The sequence below is a fragment of the Triticum aestivum genome, chromosome 5D, assembly GCF_018294505.1.
Source record: "Triticum aestivum cultivar Chinese Spring chromosome 5D, IWGSC CS RefSeq v2.1, whole genome shotgun sequence".
NCBI lineage: Eukaryota > Viridiplantae > Streptophyta > Magnoliopsida > Poales > Poaceae > Triticum > Triticum aestivum.
The window spans coordinates 61916625-61923532 of record NC_057808.1 but is presented as its reverse complement, the minus strand read 5'-3'; positions in this window follow the sequence as shown (position 1 = coordinate 61923532).

The following is a 6908-nucleotide window of genomic DNA, read 5'->3' as shown; positions in this document are numbered from 1 at the left end:
TTACCGGCAAGTCTCTTTACTCGTTCCGTAACACATCATCCCGTGATCAACTCCTTGGTCACATTGTGCACATTATGATGATGTCCTACCGAGTGGGCCCAGAGATACCTCTCCGTTTACACGGAGTGACAAATCCCAGTCTCGATTCGTGCCAACCCAACAGACACTTTCGGAGATACCTGTAGTGCACCTTTATAGCCACCCAGTTACGTTGTGACGTTTGGTACACCCAAAGCATTCCTACGGTATCCGGGAGTTGCACAATCTCATGGTCTAAGGAAATGATACTTGACATTAGAAAAGCTCTTAGCAAACGAACTACACGATCTTGTGCTAGGCTTAGGATTGGGTCTTGTCCATCACATCATTCTTCTAATGATGTGATCCCGTTATCAACGACATCCAATGTCCATGGTCAGGAAACCGTAACCATCTATTGATCAACGAGCTAGTCAACTAGAGGCTTACTAGGGACATGGTGTTGTCTATGTATCCACACATGTATTTGAGTTTCCTATCAATACAATTCTAGCATGGATAATAAACGATTATCATGAACAAGGAAATATAATAATAACCAATTTATTATTGCCTCTAGGGCATATTTCCAACACATAATGCCTTTAGTAAATTGTATCCTCTCGTTTTGTCACCCATGCTCTACTATCGGGCTTGAGTTATTTACCCCTGAAATTTGTGGTATATGTTCCTAAGGTGCCCCTATGGGTTGAACCCATGTCTTCCTTAATCCATGTGAACCCAAGACTTTTCATGAGTCATACTCTTCTGGTGTCTTGCCAGATAACATTTCAACACTACAATTTCATTGAACGCGAGAAGCGAATGAAAGGTTATGCATTAAAGAAGTGGGAGTCGACCTTGAACTTTGTGTTCATGCCCATGGACACGATGTAGATCTTATCATTAAAGCTTCTCTTAAATTAATTATTCCCTGAGTGTAAGTTCATCTTATATCTGGGATCTGGCCTTTTTCAATCGTGGTTCTGACAATGTTCTCCTTTAAATACCATTTCTCATGCAAGTTTAAGCACTTGTCCTCTGCAGAGCAATACCTCCGTCCAACCTCTACTTTGGTCTGTCATCGAGTATTACCCCCTGGTATCTCGAGATTATCACGGAACTGCATAACTTATTATGAGTTCTCCATCAAGTGCTACATTCTCATTGATTCCAATTTTTCACGGGCTTCGAGTTTTTAAACACTCAAAACCACCAATAACTGAATCGAGTCCGCACTGCGATTAAACAACTCTTAGTAAACTTCTTTACTTATGAGTTTGTACCCGATCACGTCATTCCTAGCCTGATTGGCTACATCATTATCGTGCTGAATTTTAACTGTGCTACCTGGACCTTCCCAGCGCACAAATTTCGACAGTGAGCTAATCTTGCGTCGATCTTCCTTGTCATATCACTTCTCCTTGAATAGCAAACTTGATTTCGAGTTTGTGTCCTACCCGTGGTTCCAATAACCTTTCGCTTTCATCATTCCTTTGGCTGGATGTCATCGTCGATCAATTACATCTTCTTGAAAACCTCTCGACAAATTTTTCGTGATCATTGTCAACAATTTGACTTCTTCCAAGTTGTGTGTCAAAATTCAGGATGAGAAATACCATCCTTGCCCCTCGATGAATTGTGTTATCATCGACAACATTCTTGCCTCCCCCCAACACAAACTTGTTCATATTTTGTGTTGTATCTTGATTTCCCTGCTATCCAACTTATGTTATGTTCTACCGTGGAGTATTACCATCTTTGATGTCAAGAATGTCGTGAGCATTACTCCACCTCTTAAGAATTCTTGGTATAGTGATACTTCTCACCATCACCATTCTTCCTTGGTCCCCGTGTTGTTTTTAACCGGGATACCAATATACTAACGATGTTGCTTGAGTTCTGTACTTCTAGCAACCCTATTGCTTTGAAGTTAACGAACGATGGTTCGTTCTTAGACTGTTGGTTATCAAATCGTCACTCTAACATTGATCTTGTTGCCTAAGGTCATATTTCGGGCACACTTTTCAACTAATGATTGATGGTGTATGATTTCCTTGAGCATACGACATTATATCATTTGAATTGACAAGTGTCATTTTCTTGTTCACATTATTGTGGAAATCCATCCGTTTGGAATTCTTGATGAATTGTCGCTGAGCCCATGCCACCTCCTCATCCTCTCCTTGGTTTAATTATGAACTATTGTTTCAGGAAACCGCTCCCATAGTTCATTTCCCGAGAATCTTACAATGTCATCTCGTCAATTTGTGTTGCACCTTTTCTTCTCAGGCATCCCGAGTCTGAGGTATCCTGGCACTAATCAAATCTGAATCTCGGTCAGATATGGTGGTTGGGACATATTTCCAAGAGTTATAACATTGGCCTTTATATGACCCGGTAAGGTGATGTCATGCCTAACACACCTGGCCGGAGGACCTATTGTTATAGTTTCCTTTTTAACAAGGTTATCCATTCTTCCATGAGGAAATTGTAAGACTTATTCTATAAGTCGTTCCTGATGGATCCTTTTGTGTATCCAAAGTCTAACCTTTACTTGATGACCATGTCAATGCTATCTCGAAGCATGTCTATGGTACTCCGATTTTCAACAGGAACATTTGAAGCCCAAAGCTAATTGTTTCCTGCTCAATTATCCAAACACCGTTGTATGGGTAATGTCATGAAATTTCTCTCCCCTTACCTAAAGGGTTTTCTACATTATATCCTGTCATGGATATCATGCTCTGCTTGTCCTTGGGAAGGATATACCCTTGAAATATGTGCTTAAACACATTTTCCTTTCCATTGTTCTGTTTACTCTGATAAACATATTTTCCTTTCCATTGTTTGGTTTAACCTTTCTTGTGATCTATATGATCTAAGCATTAATATTCCCTGATTATGTAAACACCTCGGTGTATAATTCTGTCAGTAAGACCCTGATACTTTTGTTGATGACATTCCGGTAACGACCGATGGACGAGAACTTGCCTATTGGTCCGCCTTGTTCAACGAGCAGGAAAATAGTTCTCTTCGCCCCTCGCCCTTGGTATCGACGTTGTTGCCGACATAATTGACAGGCTACCCTTTGACATGCCTTGCTGTCATGACCGAGCAAGATGTCACCGCTCCTTCTACTTTTAACCCACATGGTGGGCCCATAACCCACAGTTCCACAGGATCGAAACCTGACTCTCCTATACAACCCTGTTTCTAACGGTTATTCCCCACGCTTGGCTTCGTATTTAATTCATGGGCCACCTTCCTAGTCATCTATTCTGGTATCAGACACAAAACTTATTCCCATTGCTCTGGAGCCCTTTTACACTTTGTTTCAGGCATCGAACGATTGCCTACCTACTTGAAACTTCCCATGATACCTCCTTACTTTACTCTCGATATCTTCTTAAAGTTCCAGTTCGAGAGTTACTTTCCGACACCTTCCCCGATATTAGCTACCAGATAGTCAACCTTGCAGAGGTCCGTTGTCCCGGAATACCCCCTTTATACATTCGTAAGTACGATTGAGTTCTAGAAGAAAGGATGCCGACTTCAGCATGATGACCTGAAGCAGAGAAATGAAGACATCAACATAATGGATCGACCTCTCTGAGAATAGCAACCAAGCCCGAGAAGACTTGTTAGAATTTCGCGACCAAATCCCTTCCCCCTTACTCCCCCTCTTAAATCTCGGGACGAGATTTCTTATAGAGGAGGAGAATTGTGATGCCCGGGTAATTAAGCTACAGTAATCCCACATTAATGATGCCATGTCAATTCGATTACTGTTGCAAATCTCGCGTTAGTTCAAAACCAATTCAAATTCAAAATCAAGTCAAACATTTAAAGTTTTCAAAAGTCAAAACTAAAATGTTGTAAAGGTGTTAAATAAATCATGGGTAATAATGGTGGAGAAACCTAAATTTAATAAAATGTTTAAGTGTTCAAAATAATTAAAATAGAGGTTTAAATATTAAAATAAATGCCTTTTGAATTTTATAAAATATTAAACTATTTTAATTTGGGTTGAGAATTAATGTGGCAATAGTATATTTAAAAGTATTAATTTAAGTGCTAGTGATAATTTTTATAAAACTAAAATAAAAGAAAACTAAAAGTAAAACAGTAAAAGAAAAATAAATAAAAAGAAAAGAAACAAAACAGAAAAATAACTAACAAAAAAAAAGAACCCTCGGGCTCCGGCCCAGCAGGCCTGCAGCCCAACCGGGCCACCAGGCCGGCCACTCCCCATATCCCCCTCTCACCCGAAACCCTAACCCCCCCACGCACACCACTCCCCCACTCGCGCCCCCACTCTCCCCCTCCCTCCCCCGATCCAGATCGGATCGGGCTCGACGCCGCCGCCTCGCCCCCGTCCTCGGCCGCCCCCGTCGCCCGCCGCCGCCGCCGAAACAACGGCGCCATCGCCTCCCCGCCGCTGGACCCCGCCGTCACCGGAGCACCGCCGCCGCTCGAAAACCTCGTCGCCTCCTCCCCTGCGTCGCCGCGTTGCCAACCCCCTCCTCGACTCCTCGCCGGACTCCTTCGACGCCGTCCTCTCCGTCATCGCCTCGTCCCCGTCTTCCTCCTCAACGGCTCCGGCGAGCCTCGCCGCCCTAGATCCCCTGCAACGGGGGTGAGCAACGACCCCCCTCTTCTTTCCCCTCTCGTCCGGTCGCCGCCCATGGCCGTCCCACTCCGCCCATGCCCGAGCCCCGCCTAGCTGCACCTCGCCACTGTCGCGGCCGAGCGAGGCCGCCGTCGCCTCGGGCCCCTGCTCGCCGTGCCCGACCTCCCTCCTCGGCGTCCACAGCGCCGCTCCGGCGTCGTCCTCGCGCTCGCTGCGGCCTCCTTCCCCCACGCGCGGTCGACGCGCTTCGGCCGTGCCCGTTGCGCACTCACCGTCGCCCCGTCTCCTCCGCCCCGTCGTGCCTTCCCGGCCAGCCGTGGCCACCGACCGCGCCCTTGGCCGTCCTCCCTGGCCTCGCCCGCACGCCCGCCGTTCGCTCGCCGTCGCCGCCAACCGTGGCCCCGGCCGGTCGGCGCCTCGATCCGGCGCCACGGGGCTCTGCCCGCCGCGCTAGGGTCAGCCCCGACGGGCGCCCCCGCCCCTTTCCACGCGCCCGCCCCGGTCGGCCCCCTGGGCCACTGCCAGGTGGGGCCCCGCGCCCCTGAGCCACTGCCCCTGGGCCCGAACCCCCTATGGGCCACAGATAGGTGGGCCCCGCGCCCAGAACGTAATTAAGAAAAAAAAAGGGAATTAAAAAGAATAATAATATATAAATAAGAAGAAAGAAAGAAATAAATAAATAAAATAAAATAATTAATTAATTAGTTAATTAACCCTGTTTAGATTAATCTAATTTAATTAATTAGTTTAATTAATAGTTAATTAATTAGTTAACCCTAATTACCCTAATCAGTCTATGACATGTGGGACCCACGTGTCAGATGACTGCTGACGTCAGCATGATGTCATGCTGATGTCATCGCAACACTGTTTCTGATAATGTATATATTAAATAATTAAATAAATTCCAGAAATTAATAAATTCTTTTAAAATCAATATAAAATAAACCGTTGCTCAGATGAAAATACTTTGTACATGAAAGTTGCTCAGAACGCCGAGACGAATCCGGATACGCAGCCCGTTCGTCCACCACACATCCCTAGCATAGCAAACAGGCAACTTTCCCCCTCCGGTTCGTCTGTCCGAAAACGCGGAACACCGGGGATACTTTCTCGGATGTTTCCCCCCTTCGCCGGTATCACCTACCACTACGTTAGGTCACCCCTAGCACCGCATATTGCCGTGTCTTGCTTTGTGTTACATTTGATTGCTCTGTTATTTATTGTGTTCCCCCTCCGTTACTTCTTTTCGGTAGACTCTGAGACCGGTGCCGATGTCCGTGTGTTCGACTACACCGAAGATGACCCCTCCTTCTTGCCAGAGCAACCAGGCAAGCCCCCCCCTTGATCACCAGATATCGCCTACTCTACTCTCTACTGCTTGCATTAGAGTAGTGTAGCATGTTACTGCTTTCGGTTAATCCTATTCTGTTGCATAGCCTGTCATTGTTGCTACAGTTGTTACCCTTACCTGCTATCCTACTGCTTAGTATAGGATGCTAGTGTTCCATCAGTGGCCCTACACTCTTGTCCGTCTGCCATGCTATACTACTGGGCCGTGATCACTTCGGGAGGTGATCACGGGTATATACTTATATACTTATATACATGACACATGTGGTGACTAAAGTCGGGTCGGCTCGTTGAGTACCCGCAAGTGATTCTGATGAGGGGGCTGAAAGGACAGGTGGCTCCATCCCGGTAGAGGTGGGCCTGGGTTCCTGACGGCCCCCGACTGTTACTTTGTGGCGGAGCGACAGGGCAGGTTGAGACCACCTAGGAGAGAGGTGGGCCTGGCCTGGTCGGCGTTCGCGGATACTTAACACGCTTAACGAGATCTTGGTATTTGATCTGAGTCTGGCCATTTGGTCTATATGCACTAACCAGCTACGCGGGAACAGTTATGGGCACTCGACGTCGTGGTATCAGCCGAAGCTCTTCTTGACGTCAGCGACGGAGCGGCGCGCGCCGGATTGGACTGGAACGCCTGCTAGGCTAGGTCTGCTTCCGGCCGCCCTCGCAACGTGCAGGTGTGCAATGGGCGATGGGCCCATACCCCTGCGCGCATAGGATTTAGACCGGCGTGTTGAGCTCTCTGTTGAGCCTAGGTGGGGCTGTGACGTGTTGATCTTCCGCGGCTGGGCATGACCCAGGAAAGTGTGTCCGGCCAAATGGGATCGAGCGTGTTGGGTTATGTGGTGCACCCCTGCAGGGAAGTTTATCTATTCGAATAGCCGTGTCCCTCGGTAAAAGGACG